Source organism: Trachemys scripta, chromosome 4 (assembly GCF_013100865.1).
Source record: "Trachemys scripta elegans isolate TJP31775 chromosome 4, CAS_Tse_1.0, whole genome shotgun sequence".
Classification (NCBI taxonomy): domain Eukaryota; kingdom Metazoa; phylum Chordata; order Testudines; family Emydidae; genus Trachemys; species Trachemys scripta.
In genome coordinates, this window is record NC_048301.1 from 106345638 (window position 1) to 106365370 (window position 19733).

Sequence of the window (19733 nt, forward strand, 5' to 3'; positions counted from 1 at the left end):
CGAGCTCCCTACACTAATCCAGCTTCTGGCACTGGGGACATGGCCAGAGGGCCATGCGTTTCATTCATTCTTTGCTTCCTAGGGCCAACAGGGACTCATGGGATGCAGAGCGTAATTTAGAGGATACCTGAGACTAACTTACACTAGAGGCTAAGCAGGCCCATACATTGCCCCAGAATAAAGGAAACACAAAGGTGGCTTAAAGAGGGGCTATGGGCAGAGATGTTTTTGGCAAGTGATTTGCGTGATAATTTGGTGGAGACACTAGATGCCAAAAAGTTATCAGACAAACAAGTAAATTTATTCACAAACAGTGCCCAGGGGCGAAGGCTCCCACATATAAAGTATACAGACATGGTATAGAAAAAGAACAAGAAAAATAAATATACATACGATATTTTTAAAAGGCTTTGAGAAGGCAAAAGAGGTCAAAGACCAGTGAGGTTTTCACAGAGGCTGTAAGAATCCACAATGCAGTTGGGATTACAGAGCTGTTCTCCACCCTGAGCCTAACCAAGATGCTGTGACACAAGAAGTAAATGGTTAGGCTGCCTCAAAGGCATTAGAGCTGTTGGAAACTTGGTGGTTCTGCTCTGCTGGAATTCCTACAAACAATTTCTTGGGTTTCAATCATTCTTAATGGGTTGGCTTCCAAACCCCATACCCACTCTGGTTTTTTAAGTATGGATGATCCCCAGCCAAATCCCTTGATCCTGATCTAGGTTTGGGATTTGAGTTTTCAGCGCAAAAGTGTATAATGGTCTGAATCCAAAAACTGATTCTAAATACTTGAAAGTTTCGGGAAAGTTTATTACTAATTGAATGTATTAATGGTGTATCATTATAGTATTTATTATTATTTATGACGATGACTTATTTTATATTATTATTTATTCCCTGTATAGGTCCATGCCCCTAAGAGTGCATAGTTTATAATATAGTGTAAACAAGAACAGTACATGGAGATGACAACACAGAGGGGGCATGCAAAGGGAGGAGAAAGGTGCTAATAATATGAGCATGCAGTAAGTTGGGAGCCTAATGCACATACATGGGAACTTGGGACTTGCCATAGTGGATCAGACCTGAGCTTCATCTAGTCCAGTGTTCTGACTCTGACCCTGGCTAGTACCAGCTGATTCACAGGAAAGTGTAAGAAACCCTTCACTTGGCAGTTATGGGGTGACCTGCCCCCGAGGACAGTTTCCTCCTAAGCCCCACAAGTTAGAGTTGAGCTTATGCCCTGAAGCATGAAGGTTTATATCCCTTTCCAAACTCTTGTTTATTTTCTTAATATTTCCTCATAACCTCTGGTTATTCTTGCAAATTACATGGTAGCTTGTTTGGAAGGTATTTTTGAGTCACTACAGATTTTGAACCCTCCAGTTTGGAGTATTTGGATCCAGGAGATTGTTTTTCCCCATTAAAGAGGCATGAAGCTTGGATCCTTGGTTTTGGTTCAGCTTATTTCTAGTTTTAAAAGCAAACTCGAAAAATGCAAAGCAAAACTCAGCCAAAACTATCAGTTTCACCTGGAGCAAACCATAAAGCAACCAAGGTTCATTGACATCTGGAGCTGAGCCTGCTTTCCCTCCTTGGCCTAGTGCTGGCTGCCCCCATCCACTTCCAGATGACTTCCTGAATATATGGTGCTGGTGCAGTACCTGTAAGAACGACTCCAGCGTCTCTGTTAAGTGTATATACCCTGGAGTAAAACCAAGATCTGACCTCATTCTACCCAGCCTTCATCCAGAACTTGAACATGTAGGTGGTTTAAAGACTTTTGGATAATTAAAAAAAAAATAACAAAAAGGGTTTTTTTTGTGGGCAGCTTTAGTCTGTGCCTTCCATTTCCAGTTTGCCCATCCCTAGCAGACATAGTAAAATAGACCAGTATATGAGACTGCAGTTTACTTCATTGTGTTGCTAAAGGGCTGGGTCGATCACACTTTTATTTTGCTTTGGGGTTTAATTTATTCTCTTTGGCAGTGGAAGTTAGCGGTCTAATTAAAATCAGGTTAAAATTCATGGCCTGTCACCAAATGATGCTGAAATGTGACCTTTACCACAGTTAGACACACACACCTGGATAGGTATAAATGTGTATAGAAAGGGTGCCATCTGCTGAAATGTCTTATGCTTCACAAGACTGCAAGGCAGTTCTGTGCTTCCTTTAACATCAAGAAAGGAGAGTGAGAACGGGGTTTAATGTACATAAAGCGACCAGGATGGAGAAAGCTGACTGTATAGTTCAATGAAAAGTTTTCAAATAGCCATTGATAATTTTCCCAAAATGGCTCTTACAAGCAGGCCAGTTGATGCAGTGGCTAAATGCACAAGCTTTTCACCTATGCATACATGAGCACTAGATAGTGATTTGGGCAAAAATAAGAACAACTGGAATCTCAACCCAACCCATATACTGCACTTGCACCTATTTAAAGGTTTAGATACTTCATCCGAGGTGCATTCTGACCCCAAAAAACCCTGTTAACATTCATGATTTCCTGGGCTAGATGCTGTCTTCAAATCTCATCTTTGTGGCATCATTAGGTTCACACCATGGTGTACTTGATGTGCTACTGCAGCCAGCCTGGGCCCCATCTGCCAAGGTCCTGCAACTGGAATATCAACAAAGGTAGGGATCCCTTCTGGGAAGAGGAAAAGGGCTAGCTGTCCAATTCAGGGAACTCAACCAAAAGGCTGATATATTGTGGGGGAGGAATCAGACCACAGGCGTATGTTGGGTGTGAGCAGGAGTTGATAAAGGAAGTAGGTGGGAAATGGAGGAGTTTTAACTAGAGCTGGTTGGAACATCATTTTGTCATTACATGTGGTTTTGTGTGGAGATCTATTGATTTCTATGAAGTTGTCCTCTGGCAGGTTGTTTTGGAGGAAGAGGGAGTGTGAGCCCGAGGCTTTATAGTCCAGTTGCACTGGCCTGAGATGTGGGAGACCTAGGTTTAAATTTCTGCTCTGCTTCATTCGGTCATCTGGAATGAAAAAAATCTGCTCTTAACCTGGGTCTTCCATCACCCAGACTGGTGCCCTAACACAAAGCTAGAAAAAGAGACACATCACTACCTCTCTTCACGAATCAAAAAACTCTGGTTTCGATCCCAAACCAAACGTTATGACACAATTCTGCTTTTCATGAAAACGTTCAAAAGGTCTTGGCTTCATTTCAATGTGGAATGAAAAGAAAGGTCCAGAGCTACCGCAAAATGGAATTGTCATCTTCTAGACAGTTCTAACGTTAACCCTTGTCAGACACGTTAGGTACTGACCGCTGCTAAAGACACTGGACTAACAGACCATTAGTCTGATCTGGTAGAATAAATCTTATATGTTCTTTTTACTCTTGAATTTATATATTCCCTCCCGCACCTCACCTCAAAACATTGTTAACGCTGAGTTAAGGTTTCTAGACTGCATATCTCACCAACGCAAACATCACTGCAAATGTGTACAGCACGTCTTGGTCTCAGGAGAGCTACTTCTGCTGCCAGTCTCATACAAGACCCCCTTAATGGAGTGAAACTTGGGGTGGCAGAACTCTCCCACAGATGGAGAAACAACTGCTGCCATTCAGCCCACACTCCCTACAATACTGTATATCAATAATGCCCCCAGGGTAGTCTGTGAGCCACTGATGGTCTGCTGAGACCAGGTGATCATCACATGGTTCTAATTCTCCTCCATGTTACCACCTGCTAAATTACATTATAAAATATATGCCAAAATAGGATCCTTTTTATTTTCCTCCTAATGTTGTAGTGTTTAGGGTTTTCATCAAGCTTTGTTCTGTACCCAGAAGGGCTAGAATTTTTTTTTTTTAAATAAAGCTGAGATTTTCAAGTAATAATCTTGTTCCAGGAATTGAGGCTTTAAGAAAAACACCAAATATCATGAGACTTGGGATGAAATTAGAAGAGTTGGCAACACTGTTGGATTTCAAAAATGTTTTCCATCCTGAACTGGGAAGAAAAGGTTCAATCTTCAAATTTTCACTAAATAAAAATCTGAGAAAAAATGTGGGGCAGGTCAGCTGAAACATATTATTTCCATTTTACCTTTTTTTCTTTTTACATTTTTAAAAATATAAATTAACTTAAATTTTAAACCAAAAAGTCGCTTTGACCCAAAACCCAGAATCCTTTAGCTTAGAAAATGTTGAAACATTCAACAATTTTGAACCTTTTAAAAAAACAACAATTTTTTTAAATAGGAAATTTGTCACAACTGCCCCTTTCCTGCAGCTTTGATTTGCATGAATTGGCATTCTCCAGTAAAAAAACCTTACATGGAATAATTCTTGTCTAGCCCTAATATATAAAGAGATATGCTGTACACATGTAGATGTTACATGATTGCAAGTGGGAGGGAGGTATCCATAAGACATTCTGTCCACTATGATATGGTCCACACTATGAAAAACTGTGAGAATACCGTGGGTTGGGTTTTTTTTGTTTGTTTGTTTTTTGTTTCTTTTTGTGTTACTTTTGCAGGGGAAACATAGAAGCATGAACAAGAGCAACTACTCAATGACATATCATCATTAATTATTCTCACTATTAAAAATGTATGCCTTGTTTCCAGGCTGAATTTGTCTAGCTTCAACTTCCAGCTCCTTGAGTCTATCATATAAAGCATCTTTTGTAATCGTTCTTGTGGCTTTTCACTGAATCCTCTCCAATTTATTAACATCCTTCTTGAATTGTGGAAACCAGAGTTGGACATGATATGCCAACAGCCGTCGCACAAGTGTCAAATACAGAGGTAAAATAACCTCTTTACTCCTACTCAAGATTCCCCTGTTTATCCAAGGATTGCATAAGCCTTTTGGCCACAGCATCACACTGGGAGGTCATGTTCAGCTGATTATCCACAACAATCCCCAAATCTTTTTCAGAGTCACTGATTCCCAGGATAGAGTCCCGCAACATGTAAGCATAGCCTACTTTCTTTGTTCCTATATGTGTACATTTACATTTAGCTGTATTAAAACACATAGTGTTTGCTTGTGCCCAGTGTACCAAGCGATCCAGATCAATGACCATTCCGCTTCATTATTTGTTTTCTTCCAGGTTTTTAATATGTTAAATAGCATAGGGCCAAGATCAATCCCTGTGAGACCCCACTAGAAACATACCTGTTTGCTGATGAGTCCCCATTTACAGGTACATTTTGATAACTATCTGTTAGTCAGGTTAAACTCCATTTATTGTGTGCCATTTTAATTTTCTATCATTACTGTTTTGTAATCAAGGTGTCCAGTGGTACAAAGTCAGGTGCCTCACAGAAGTCTATTACATCAACAACTCTTACCTTTATCAACCAAACTTGTAATCTCATCAAAAAAAGATATCATATTAGTTTGACAGGGTCTATTTTCCATAAACCCATGTTGATTGACATTAATTATATTACCCTCCTTTAATGCTTTAATAAATGAGTCCTGTATCAGCTGCTCCATTATATTGCCCGGGATCAATATCAGACTGACAGACCTAGAATTACCCAGGTCATCCCATTTACCTTTTTTTAAAATTGGCACAACATTAGCTTTCTGCCGGTCTTTTGGATCTACCCTAGTGTTCCAAGACTAGTTGAAAAACAACATTAATGGTCCAGGGAACTCTTCAAAAACATTGGATGTAAGTTATCCAAACCTGCTGATTTTTTAATGTCTAACTTAAGTAGCTGCTGTTTTACATCCTTTTGTGATATTAAGTGGAATGGAAAGAGTGTTATATATGACATATCATCTGTTTTTTTTCCAAAATACAGAACAGAAATATTTATTGAACATTTCTGCCTTTTCCGCATTATTATTGGTAATTCTACCATTTCCATCTAGTAACGCACCAAGACTATTTTCAGGGTTGTTGTTTTTTTTTACCTAATATAACTTAAAAAAATTTCTTACTATCCTGAACTTTGCTGGGCATAGATTTCTCCTTTATCTCTTTGCTTTCTTTATCAGTTTTCTACAACTCCTATCTTTTGATTTATATTCATTACTATCAACTTTCCTTTTCTTCCATTTGTTATATATATTATTTTTTAATTTTTTATAGCTGCCTTTACTTCGGGCTTGTTTACACTACCTGCCAGATAGACGGGCAGCGATTGATCCAGTGGGGGTCGATAGACGCGATAAATCGACTGCTGAGCGCTCTCCTGTCGACTCCGTTACTCCACCAGAATGAGAAGTGCAAGTGGAGACAATGGGAGAGCGTCAGCTGTCGACTTAGCACAGTGAAGTAGGACTAAGTACATCGACTTCAGCCACGCTATTCACATAGCTGAAGCTGCATAGCTTAGATTGACCCACGCGGTAGTGTAGATAAGCCCTTCCTCTCTAAACCAGGTCATTCTTTAACCAATATGGCCTTCTTCCTTTAATGTTGCTTTTTGGTCATCTAGTAAAGTGTTCTTAAACAATTCCCAATTATCATTCACTTTTTTCTGATTAATTTCTTCCTCCCAGATGATTTGGATGATAATTATTTTCACAGTTCTGTGAAATTGGCCCTTTTAAAGTACCAAGAATATATATTACTGGTCTGGACTTTATTTTGCTTGCACTTTTTATCAAATGATGATCACTTGTACCTAAGTTACTAGTTCAGGCCCTGTGTACCATATATAGTGAGAGATGCATAGGATTTCCCTCCCCCCCTTGCCTAGGGTGGGATGCAGGGAGAGGTAGATTTTCAGTGCAAACAATGAAGCAGTTAAAGTTGAAAATGAATGGGCCACCCAGCTCTGCCTTTAAAACCTACTTCAGTAAGAAAGTCCTCAGGGGCAGCCAAATCTCAGCATTTCTAGGAAATAAAAAACAAAACAAAAACCAAACAACCCCTCCCCCCGTATTTTCACAAGAATCTGTCCTTGATTCAAACAGAAACATGGCAGTTGGGAGAGAACTGATTGTTCAACAGAAGGTTCAGAAGAACAAATAAAAAAGCATATTTGTTCAGGGTGTGATGGAGAAATATATGAAGCTCAAGGAGACAATTGTAAATTGCATCTATTAAAGTTCAGGCATTTGCCACTAGGGGTGAGGAATCAAAGGGTAGGCAGTGGGACAGGGGAGAGTGGAGTGATATCCAGGATTGAGTGTAAGACCTTTCTTATAAAATTAATCAATGGATTTGTCACATAATTGCATAAAACATGCTGATTTCCATCACATGCAGTTCTCTAATGAAGATGTCCTTCACAAGAAAAGGGACAGAAGTCTGCTAATAAGACCAACACATTTGCCCATCAGACTCTTCCAAAAAGGCCAGAGGTATTAACATGTACCAAAAATGTGAAGTAATGGGAAAGTGCTAAGACCTTTTGACAAAACACTGCAATAACGGTGTAGAAAAGGTTCCAATTCAGCAAATCCAGTTTTTCTCCACTCAGGAAGTTGGCAAAATATCGAGGGTCTTCTTGCTCCTCTTATTCCAGGCAAAGTAGGTAGCAGTAGAACCATTTTTGTTGGCTGGTTTGGGGAGTGCCCACTATTAAGAACCATGTATAATCTCTCCCCTGTTCATCTGGCCAGAATTTAAACCAGCCAGAGCTGAGATTAATTACCCTTTGTGGTTGCAGATCAGCAGCCAGGTTCCTCTTCTCAGTTAGCAAAATGCAGGAAACGTTAAGTAAATAAAATATAAGCACCACCAATCTGTACTTTCGCCTCTCCTTCCCCATCAGTTGGCATTTTTAATTGTATACATTTTTCAGGACCTAATGCAAACCCCACTGAAGCCAGTGGATAGACTCCCATTAAATTCAGAGGGCTGTGGATCTCAGTTATAGAGGACATGATATTTAACAATTTGATTAACTGGTTGTTGCCAAATGGCCCAACCAGTTGTAGAAAACTAACTCTTCTCTTCCACCTTGGTACGGTAAACGTTTTACTTGCCTAGTTCTAACGGATCTTGGCGGTCCCAGATGGATCTGTATGATGCAAAGTAGAAGGAAGAGCAGATAGTGTTCTTTAGGGCTAAAGAGACATAGCATTTTGTCTATTGAATTCGCTATACCTCAAGTGGTAAAATAGATATACGGAACAAACAAAAGTTCAGAATAGGATTTGGTGAAATTTTCATAATTAATCATTTCTAAATGTCAATGGAAAACCAATAAAATTACACTGGTCTACAATTTTTGAGAAGTCGTCTGCTTCAGAGATAAAATGTGCTATTTATTATGTATTTTGATGTGCTGAATTCAAATATGACAATTAAAACAACTGATTGGCTATTGTTTCTAAGATATTTAAGTTTTTACATTTTATGTCTATGTATATTGTGTAGATAGTAGAGTTTTACTCATAAATTGTAAACCTAGGTCTTTTCATGTGTTTATGGTTGCTTTACATGATAATATTTCACCTGTCCTGTTTATGGAACACTTTAAAAATCAGCAAAAGGGTTATATAAATAAAATGTATTATGAAACAAAAGGCAAAAAACTATTATGTACATAGTTTAGTCCTATTCAGTGTCTACTTGGCGCTTCTTGGCTTGTCTCTTGTATTCATTAAATGGAGCATCTCTTGTCACTGTCCAGCAATAGTCTGCAAGCATTGATGGGCTCCATTTGCCCTGATAGCGTTTCTCCATTGTTGAAATGTCCTGGTGAAATCGCTCGCCGTGCTCGTTGCTCACTGCTCCGCAGTTCGGAGGAAAAAAATCTAGATGAGAGTGCAAAAAATGTATCTTTAGTGACATGTTGCAACCAAGGCTTTTGTATGCCTTGAAGAGGTTTTCCACCAACAACCTGTAGTTGTCTGCCTTCTTGTTTCCGAGAAAATTTATTGCCACTAACTGGAAGGCTTTCCATGCCGTCTTTTCCTTGCCACGCAGTGCATGGTCAAATGCATCATCTCGAAGAAGTTCACAAATCTGAGGACCAACAAAGACACCTTCCTTTATCTTAGCTTCACTTAACCTTGGAAATTTTCCATGGAGGTACTTGAGAGCTGCTTGTGTTTTGTCAATGGCCTTGACAAAGTTCTTCATCAGACCCAGCTTGATGTGTAAGGGTGGTAACAAAATCTTCCTTGATTCAACAAGTGGTGGATGCTGAACACTTTTCCTCCCAGGCTCCAATGACTGTCAGAGTGGCCAATCTATCTTGATGTAGTGGGAATCTCTTGCACAACTATCCCATTCGCAGAGAAAATAGCAGTACTTTGTGTATCCTGTCTGCAGACCAAGCAAGAGAGCAACAACCTTCAAATTGCCACAAAGCTGCCACTGATGTTAGTCATAGTTTATGCACCTCAAAAGTTGTTTCATGTTGTCATAGGTTTCCTTCATATGGACTGCATGACCAACTGGAATTGATGGCAAAACATTGCCATTATGCAGTAAAACGGCTTTAAGACTCGTCTTCGATGAATCAATGAACAGTCTCCACTCATCTGGATCGTGAACGATGTTGAGGGCTGCCATCACACCATCGATGTTGTTGCAGGCTATAAGATCACCTTCCATGAAGAAGAATGGGAAAAGAGCCTTTTGACGGTCACGGAACATGGAAACCCTAACATCACCTGCCAGGAGATTCCACTGCTGTAGTCTGGAGCCCAACAGCTCTGCCTTACTCTTGGGTAGTTCCAAATCCCTGACAAGGTCATTCAGTTCACCTTGTGTTATGAGGTGTGGTTCAGAGGAGGAGGATGGGAGAAAATGTGGGTCCTGTGACATTGATGGTTCAGGACCAGAAGTTTCATCCTCTTCCTCGCCTGACTCAAGTGAGAATGATTCTGGTGCATCAGGAACCGGCAGTCCTTCTCTGTGGGGTACTGAGCGTATAGCTGATGGAATGTTTGGATAATGCACAGTCCACTTTTTCTTCTTTGACACACCTTTCCCAGCTGGAGGCACCATGCAGAAGTAACAATTGCTGGTATGATCTGTTGGCTCTCTCCAAATCATTGGCACTGCAAAAGGCATAAATTTCCTTTTCCTGTTCAACCACTGGCGAAGATTTGTTGCACAAGTGTTGCACTATATGTGTGGGGCCCACCTCTTGTCCTGATCTCCAATTTTGCAGCCAAAATAAAGGTGATAGGCTTTCTTAACCATAGTGGTTATACTGCGCTTTTGTGATGCAAAAGTCACTTCACCACAAACATAGCAGAAGTTATCTGCACTGTTCACACAAGTACGAGGCATCTCTGCTCACTTTGACTAAACAGAAATGTGTCCCTTTGCAGAATCAAACACTGACAAATAAGAGAGCACAACACTGTATGATTTCTAGAGCTGATATAGGGCAATTTGTTCAGCAGAGTGATGTAAGCTTCGTTATGATTGCATCATCCATGACTTCTAGGAATAACGTGATGCAATTCATATCATGTATGACGCAATACCAGCTTCAGATTGCATCATTCATTGTTTTGCCTAAAAAGCAAGTACTGTCCAAACCCAGTCATAGATTTATTCATAGATCCAGTCAAAGATGTATTTTAGTCATTTCTGGTTTAAATTGAGATCCCTTCCCTTTATAACTCACTTATCCTCCGCCATTCCCAAGTCAAGGGTCGTATATACTGACCCAATAGCATATCTTGAAAACTAGAGCCAATCAACAATTTTAAGCGTCATTTTCGTTCTCAGTGACCCAGAATTAGTAAAGTTTGACTACATTTATTTCAGAAGCATTTTGGCTGTAGAGCAGTGTTATCATGAAAATTTTCACCATTTTTTCAAAAAGCTACGGCTACAAGTTGAAAATTGAAATTCAAAATGTCAGTGACATTTGAAATTAGATGGAAAGAAAGGGATGAAATTTTCATGAAAATTGTATGAGTTTTTCCACCAGCACTGGTTAGAGAATTTTACTTCTGTTTGGATAAGCAGCCAAAAGTACATCTAAGGTCACCAGTTTTTTGAACATCTACTTATCTTCCTCTTCCCAATCCAAAGAATTCCTACACCGTCCTCCACACCTCTCATTCTTCATCTCCCCTGACTCCCATCTCACTTTCCCCAATTTCCAAGTCTCTCTCATTTACTCAACCTGTGAACCCCTTTTACTAAAATGTCAAGTCTCACGAACTCCCTCTTAAAAATGAATATTTCCAGGGATTTTCTCCTTTACCTGAGTATAAATTACAAAAGCAGTGATCTTGGAAATATAAAATTTGTTTTTATGACATGCTTATTACACACTATTTATTATTATTATTATTTATCATTACAATATTTTTATTACATTATGAAAATGGCAACATTCTTCCAAGATCTCACTTTTGTAGCTTGCATCACTTTGAATAAGCCTGTTATAAGACAAGGCTCCTATGTTTCATCAAGGAGTATGAGATGTGAGACAGCATGAAGGTATTTAAGAAGCCAACTCAAAGAGTTCCTCCTACACAAGCATTCAGGTCTTGAGCAGTCCAGGCAAACAACGCATGTTACAACAAAGCTTAAACTTGTTCTTCATAATATTTTAAAAACAATACTAGCTGCGCGTTTAATTTTAAAAACAGCAAAAATATCCACCTCCCTTTCCATTTCTTATAAGGAGTCTTGAAGTTTAAATCTCCTCAGTGTGATAGAGATGCTTGCTCTGATCTGCTTAGCTCTTGAAAGTCCAGGGGCTTCGGGCTGCTGGCCCTGTGCCGGGTCCCTAGGGACAGCTCTGTCCTCCATTAGGGAATTTTTTCCCAAGAACCCCCTTTAACATTTCATGAACCCCAGTTTGGGAACCATTGCTCTCAGCCCTTCAAACACACACACACCCCACCATATCTTTGTCCAGATATTCCAATCTGGACAAAGCTACAGTCAGACATAGACAGGGGTGTTCAGTGATGAAGTCCCTATTGTGCACCATTGAGAGTTGTTGCATGGGTGTGACATCATCAGAAAGGGCCAACTCACCAATCAGAATACAGCTTCTGACAAGCAGTGTCCTAAGTCATAGTTTCATAAAAGCATAGGAATGGCCATAACGGGTCAGACCAATGGTCCATCTAGTTCAGTATACCGTCTTCCAACAGTGGCTAGTACTAGATGCTTCAGAGGGAATGAACAGAACAGGGCAATTTATTGAGTGATCAATCCCCAGTCATCTAGTCCCAGCTTCTGGCAGTCAGAGGTTTAGGGACACCCAGAGCATGAGGTTGCATCCCTGACTATCTTGGCTAATAGCCACTGATGGACATATCCTTCATAAATTTATCTAATTCTTTTTTGAAGCAAATTATACTTTTGGCCTTCACAACATCCCCGGCAATGAGTTCCACAGGTTGACTATGTGTTGTGTGAAGAAGTATTTCCTTAAAACTGCTGCCAATTAAGGTCATCAGGTGACCCCTGTTATTTGTTTTTATGTGAAGGGGTAAATAACATTTCCTTATTCACTTTCTCCACACCATTCATGATTTTATAGATCTCCATCATATCCCACTTAGTCATCTCTTTTCCAAGCTGACTAGTCCCAGTCTTTTTAATCTCTCCTCACATGGAAACTGTTCCATAGCCCCAACTGTGTTTGTTGCCCTTCACTGCCTTTTTCCAATTCTAATATATCTTTGTTGAGATAGAGCAACGAGAACTACAGGCAGCATTCCAGATGTGGATTTATGTAATGGCACTGTGGTCATAGCTTTGTGCTCTGTAGAGCATTCCAGGATCAGAGGTGCCCCAGAGTGAATTCATGAGACTGAAGAAGCCCTGGAAGTGGTAAACTCGGAGGATACTAGCCAGCACAGAAGAGACTGTCAGGCCTAACAGAGGCCCAAGCTGAACCTCAGCAAAGGTAGAAGACCTGCTGGAGTCAGCAAGGCAGAATGGAGGGAACGTATCTGATCTTTCTTGAAACAATTAATTCTGCTATAGCTTGTGGCAGAGAGTCCAGGAATGGATTTGGCCATAAAATCTGAATTACTCTCATACCTAGAGCTGGTCCCTCTATGACATTAGAGGAATGGGGTAGTGTAGAGCTGCCCATGATATACCTGTTCAGTGGATAAAGGACTTTACTTTCCAGCCCTTTTCAGCAGCACCAAATTTACCCAGGGGTGGAAAATAAACAATTAATTCTACACAGAATCAATTTGGGTAATAGGGAGGGTTGATCAAAAGAAAATGTCCTCCTCCCCCCAGGTAACGTTTAAGTATGCTGCTGCGTTATTGTAAGAGGCTGGGTGCCGAATTGTTGTCCGGGGATGGTAGGGAGGGTCATGTGATAGTCATTTTCATTCAGCAAGCCTGGCAAGAATAAACTGAACATATCCAGACTTGCACAGAGGAATGATCAGGGTTTCCGGCATCCAGTCACACTGACATTTCTTGCCAAAAATAGAGGGAGACATGTTGAAAACCAAATCCCAATCTGCAGCAAAGCTCTGTGCCGCTCAGTCTGTACCACTCAGCCTCCCCCTTCCCACTGCCCTACCCTCAACACACTCCACATGCCCACCTGTTGGCCTTTTGTATCTACTGTATGATGCCTTAGCATCTGCTCCAATTCAACCACAAGTTATGGGGATGGTGGAATTACTGTTAGAAATTCTGTGACTTGTCTTTTGCAAAAGATCATATTATACACCTCTACCCCGATATAATGTGACCCGATATAGTACAAATTCGGATATAACGCGGTAAAGCAGCACTCCGGGGGGCGGGGCTGCGCACTCCGGCGGATCAAACCAAGTTCGACATAACACGGTTTCACCTATAACACAGTAAGATTTTTTGGCTCCTGAGGACAGCGTTATATCGGGGTAGAGGTGTATTACCATAATGGTCCCTTCTTGTCACAAAATGTATGAGTCTCTGAGCCTAAGATCTGGCTGCAGCCTCTCAGGTTTTCTCTCTCTAGTCCTGGCACTTCTTAAATACTAAGGGTCAGGTTCTCTGCTGGTGTAAATCAGCATAGGTTCACTCAAGTCAATTGTGCAATGGTGATTTACACCAGCTGAGGATCTGGTGCAAAGGCTCTCAGATACGAAGGTGGTAGGTACCTTTTAAATAATAACTGGGTAGGTAGATTGATTGATCAATCTCTGTTCCTTCTGGGGGAAACAGCTTCCATTAGCTGTATTGCCCTAATGAGGATAGGCTTAAGAGAAACATTTTGTACAATTTAACACGTGCAGAGGGAGTTTAGTATTTTAGTTCTTTGGTGGAGACCACAATGAAAAGCAAGAAATGCCAAGTCATCCCCCCCCCCCCAAAATATCAGAGAAGGTCTTTGCTGGTTGGCCAAATGGCCACTGATGCTTTGGTGTACTGTTCACAATGGAAACAGACCTTCTGTCCCCAAAAGGAATCATGTTAGTATGAGGCAGAGATGCTGAAATAATGGGAAAATGTATTCCGGGAGGACAGGAAAGATGGTCTAGAGGACAGGCTGCTGGACAGGACCTTGAGAGCCAAGTTTGGTTCCAGGCTTAGCCACAGTCTCCCTCCATTATCTTGGGCAAGTCATTTAATCTAGCCTGTGCTGCAGTTCCCCACTTGCAAAATAGGGATAATGCCTCCCTACCTCACAGGGATGTTGGGAGGATAAAATCCGTTAATGATTGTGAGGTACAGAGCTAGTATGATGATGAGGGGCAGATGGGTAAATGATTCTGCAAATGTTTTTATTCAGCCATAGTTTTGCCACTTGCTGTTCATTTTTCCTTCAGTGTTTAGAAGTTCAGTCTCTGTTCACATGGATATTTGTGGAGATGCTGTTCATTATAGAAATATCTGTATTCACATCTGGATAATATTCATGCATGAGGAAGCTATTCACTATCCATTGTTTGTTCTTTGTTACTTGCCACTTATTAAAAAGTTCCTTTTTAAGAAGTTCCAGTCATCCAATTAGGAAATGGAAACAATATCATGTGACTTATGCACCCAATCACATTGAACTGCTAATTCTAGTGCTCAGTTTGTCAGTAAACCACAGGCTGCAATTTATTTGGATGACTGATTCAACAAACAACTTTGAACAATGAACACATTTGGGAAATTCCTCACACTTTGTGCACAGGAAAAGGGAAACATTGGTCAAATAATTTATTCATTATGAATATTTCAGCCAGCTTTAATAGGAAGCTTTGTTGGGTAACATGAGAGCACGAATTCCCTGACTAGCCAAATCTCACTCACTATTTAATGAAAAACAAAAGCTAGCATTTGAGGTATGGTGCATAAGAAAAAGGCGGATTTTTCACATCCATAACTGCTGGTTTAAGGGGGCAGAACTATGATCAAATATTCTTTTTAATATGATAGCACCTAAGGTCCCATCTGAGATCAGGATTCAATTGTCAGGCACTGTACATATACGATGTGAGAGACAGTCACTGCCCCAAAAAGCTTACAATAGAAACAAACAAGACAGGCGGAAGGAGTGGTATCCTCATTTTACAGATGGGGAACTGAGGCACAGAGAGATTACGTGACTGCCCCAAGGGCACACAAGAAGTGTGTGGCTGAGCTGGGAACTGACCCCAGGTCTCCCAAGTCGCAATCCAGGCCTTAACAAGAAGTTTATTCTCCTGGGAGGCACTGATGCCCCTTGTGGCCACTTACTGAAAATGCCTATGAAGGCTATCGCTGGGTATACAGACTAATGCAATCCCTGCATTATTTAATCAGAATCACTAGTATAGCTATTTATTGATTACTTTTTGCGGAGGAGGTTGAGTGGTGAATAGATTGCTGGGTGAAGAAATACAAGGACCGGAGAGATAAACTTATTTATTCACATGCTAGATAAAAGCATGAGAGAGGCAGACATAATGTGGGTCTCCTTTCTACACCCACCAGAGAGAACTTTTCAACCCTGCCCTAGAGGGATTACCTTCTCTCCAAGTAATGATGGGGGAGTTCAGTTTCCATGTCTCTTTGTTCCTGGGTTTCTGCACAATCTGCTTCACAATGGACCCCAAATCATGATCTAAAGAAACCACCTTCCACTAAAATGAAAGGGAAGTTCAATTAAATTAATCCATATGCCACCAGCATGAACATGCACCAACTCCACCCGAGTTACAGTTGACCACTGCTTTCAATTTAAAGGTGGACAGTTCTAAGAGCTCTAAAAACTGTATGCTTCTTTGGATTGACTTGAATTTTGCTATGCCTCATGGGGGTAGTGTTAGTAATCCAAATTTGGGGTTGCTTAAGAAGGGATTCCTCAGATACAGGCCACCTCATTCAGCCACAAAACAAGAATCCAGCATTTTATAAAATGGATTCAAAATGATGGATTTTGGACAAGAATACAAGTCATGTCTTTCTGGAAGATTCTTTAGCTAACCACAAGGTATTCAGCTCAATACAACAGTAACTAGATGAAATTCTATTAACTGTATCACACAGGAGGTTGGACTAGATGACCTATCGGTCCCTTCTGGCTATAAATCTATAATAAGGACATATAAGAAAGCAGTAGTAGAATGTGTTATTGCTTGTTATGGTCCACAGATTTGAATTGCAGCATTTATCAGCATGTACTTCAGTTGCGTTCACCGTTAGATGTCACTGTACTGACTGGTGGAGGGATTGGTTGGAGCAACTTGGCAGAGCTATGACTGTGAGGTAATGAGAGGTACCCGTGTACCTTGAGGCATTGATTATGCCTCATTTCAGCACTGTGTTTTGTAGGTTGCAGCCACAGAAGTGTGCAAGGGGTTTTTTGTTTTTGTTTTTTTTGCCATGGGGATTGTTGGCCACCAGACCCATAGGACACTGGTCTCCAGGGTTTAGGGAGGAGTAAGTGAAGGCAATGTCTCAGCAGGACTCCTTAGAGCAAGAGTGAAGGTGAAAGGGTGATGACATTTAGTAAGCCTGCGGTGGTTTGTATAGAATTGGCTCAGTGTTTGAGTGCAGGACAAGTATAAGTAGCTTAGAGTTTGCTACACTTCACCTAAACCCGCTTTTTGCCATAGCAAAGAGAAGGTCTTAGGCTTTGTCCTACAGTTCTCATATGCTCTTTTCCCAGAGAGTTCTGTAGCATACGTGAAGATAGAGTGCTACTAAGTGTGTTGTTGGCATGTTGGGGCAGCGCTCAAAGAGGGCAGAGTTAAGGAGGCATTATAGCGGTGGCATGTTCCTGGTTTGCAGAGGTTTAAATGTGTGTTACCTTAATTCTTCATTTCCTGGTGTTCAGACCATTATGTTTTGCCATTCTTCGCATTCTGGAAGGGCATGAAGTACCACAGCGCAAACCTTAACTCTGTGTTAACAAAGTTCTTGGTTCTTTAATTTAATAGGCACTAACCAATTTGTGAATCAAAAGCCAATGGTTTGCACACTCCCATGAAAAGCTAGAGGCAGTGTGACCCCTGGATAGGGCACTGCATTGGAAACATGGATTATATTTGCACAACAAGGGCTTTATTTGCAGCACTGCCATTGGCATGCTGGATAACCTTAGCCAAGTCACTTCACCTCTATTTCCCCCTCCCCCCCACACTCTCTCAGTCTTATCTATTGTGCTGGTAAGTTCTTCAGGGTAGGAGCTGTCTCTCCCTATTTGTGCTTGTCCTGCACTTACCCTAATGGACCCCCTATCTTGTTTGGGGTGGCCTTCAAGATACTACTATAGCACAAATCGTTAGCAACACCAATAACTGAAGCGTTAAGGTTAAACTCTGGAGGATCTGCAGTCTCCTTCTCTTTCCTCCCCACCTTAAAAAGACTGTCTATTTTAGAAACTTCAGAGGTGTCTCCCACATGACCTGAGGAGTGGATTTCTCAAACAAAGGGTTAAAATAGCCAACTCCATTAGATAAAATAGAGAAAGATCTAACAGGGATGCAGCTCATATGCCAGGCTAGGTACCAGCTAATCAGTACTATTCAAAGGTGAAGGCCAGACAGAGGAGCCAGGAATTGTTGCACAAGTTAAGCAAAGTTTAGTGAACGGTAAACCTGATAAAGCAATGGTTTGACTATTTTCTGTGAAAAACTCCACTCTTCCTTTAACCTGGCTCTGGAACAGGGGCCACATGGACTGATCCTCCCAGTGAATCAATCTCAATCTGTCAATATCTCTCCCTCTCTCCTTCCCCTCCTCCTCTCCTTTCCTCACACACAGGTTTCAGTGGAAGTCTTCAGACCTTCCTACGGGACAACACCCCCTTAATACCCTTTCAGTTCATACAATATCTGTTGCATGTAATTGCCTATTCAGGGAGCTCTGGATTCAAAGTCTTCTGGTAAAAGGGCTTGTGAGCAGTTTACTTTCTCTGCAATGATTTCATTGCAAAGGATTTTTCTTCTGTGTCAAGCTTGCCACGTGCTGGCTTTCCTCCTCTTGTTCACCAGAGCGTCCCAGTTTCTGGAAATAATTTGTGGTTTGGAAATTGCCTCTGAGGCTTCAAAGATCTTAAAATTTACCATACCAGATTGGATTGTTGGGTCCATCTAAGCTGGTGTCCTGCTTCCAGACATGACCAATACCCAGTGCTCCAGAAGAAGACCGAACTCCTTCATAACAACAACCACCCTTCACTCTTACATAATGGACCTAGCCTGACTAATTAAAGGAATTGGCACTCGCTTCTCACACTACCATGCTAGATTGTATTAGACTTTTGAGGAAGGTACCTCAAGAAAGCACACAAAACATCAGTGGGGGAACCCCACAAAGATGAATAGATTGAAGGGGGACACAGATTATCAAGGAGGACTTCCCAAAACACAGCACAGCATTGCACAGTGCCTTCCAGGCCTGTTTTGGCTCATTGTCCCCCATCAAAGAAATTGGCAAGCAAATCTTTATTGTAAAAGACAGAAGAGACACCGTGGGGGAGGTACTGAAATCTGGGGATAATTCACAAAATTCCAGCCTGTATTGTAGAAGAAGCCTAAAGTTACATATCTCATTAGTTCTTATTTCTTTGGTTGCTGGATTTAAATGGAGAAAAGCAACCCACTGATGGCAACATCCCATATTCAACCACCATCCTTCCCCACTCCTCTTACATTAATGGAAAGCATGTGCAATCTAAAGCTGGCATTTTATGACCCCATTAATCATGCTGAGGTAGTGCCTCACTCCACAAAGTCCTGTTTCCTTCAGTCAGACTATTATTTGCCGAGGAAGGTGCTGCTCGGTGTGAGGAAGGCTGTCAGGATCAGATCCTGGGGAAAATGGCTACCCTGGAAAGAGGACAGCTGTTGCTCAGCCCTGGCACCTCTCTGCAGCTGTCATACGTGGCGTTATCATATGGATGTCTACAAGGGTCACCTAGAATGGACTCTGAGAATAGCCCTGGGATGACAAGGAGACCTGGATTTCAGTGTCCTGATGACAGAGACTTGGCACCACCCTGAAAGAGTATTATCTGCAGACTGTCTGGACCCCATGAACATGAACTGAGTTTGTGTTCCAGCCTGGATTGGATTCAGGGCACAATTCTTGGCAGCAGAGAGACTAGCATGGGACTTCTCCGCCAAATGGAATATATGACGTGCATGGTGTTATATTGCCACCTAGCGGTGAGAGTGCATATGAGACAGCGGAGTAAAGATGGCTGACAAACAAGTCACCTCCATGGCTGTGCTGCGGTTATTACATGCTGTAAGAAGTGGGATGAAGGATTTTGGATGCTCATCACGCAACTAAAAAGCTAAGCCCTTGTTTCGAGCGCTCACATGTTGCCATTGGTTTTCCTCCTGGAGATGAGATGGGGCAGCTCTGTGGCAGGATGGTAAAGCTGAAGTTTCAAATATCTGGAGATTTTATGTCAATGAC

At 41.3% G+C, this 19733-nt stretch overlaps 1 long non-coding RNA gene across 4 annotated transcripts in view; it reads left to right on the plus strand.

Annotated features, from left to right (window-relative positions):
- LOC117877302 overlaps positions 1-19733 on the plus strand; it is a 46553-nt gene that overhangs the window by 16281 nt on the left and 10539 nt on the right. For 2 of the 4 annotated variants that reach the window (XR_004645675.1, XR_004645677.1), the window contains exon 2: positions 2554-2638. The exons of 1 other annotated variant lie outside the window; for it this stretch is intronic. This is a non-coding gene — a long non-coding RNA (uncharacterized LOC117877302). Of the gene's footprint in view, positions 1-2553; positions 2639-4663; positions 5181-19733 lie in introns of those variants that run through there. One more of the 4 variants, XR_004645678.1, reaches the window with a different exon arrangement.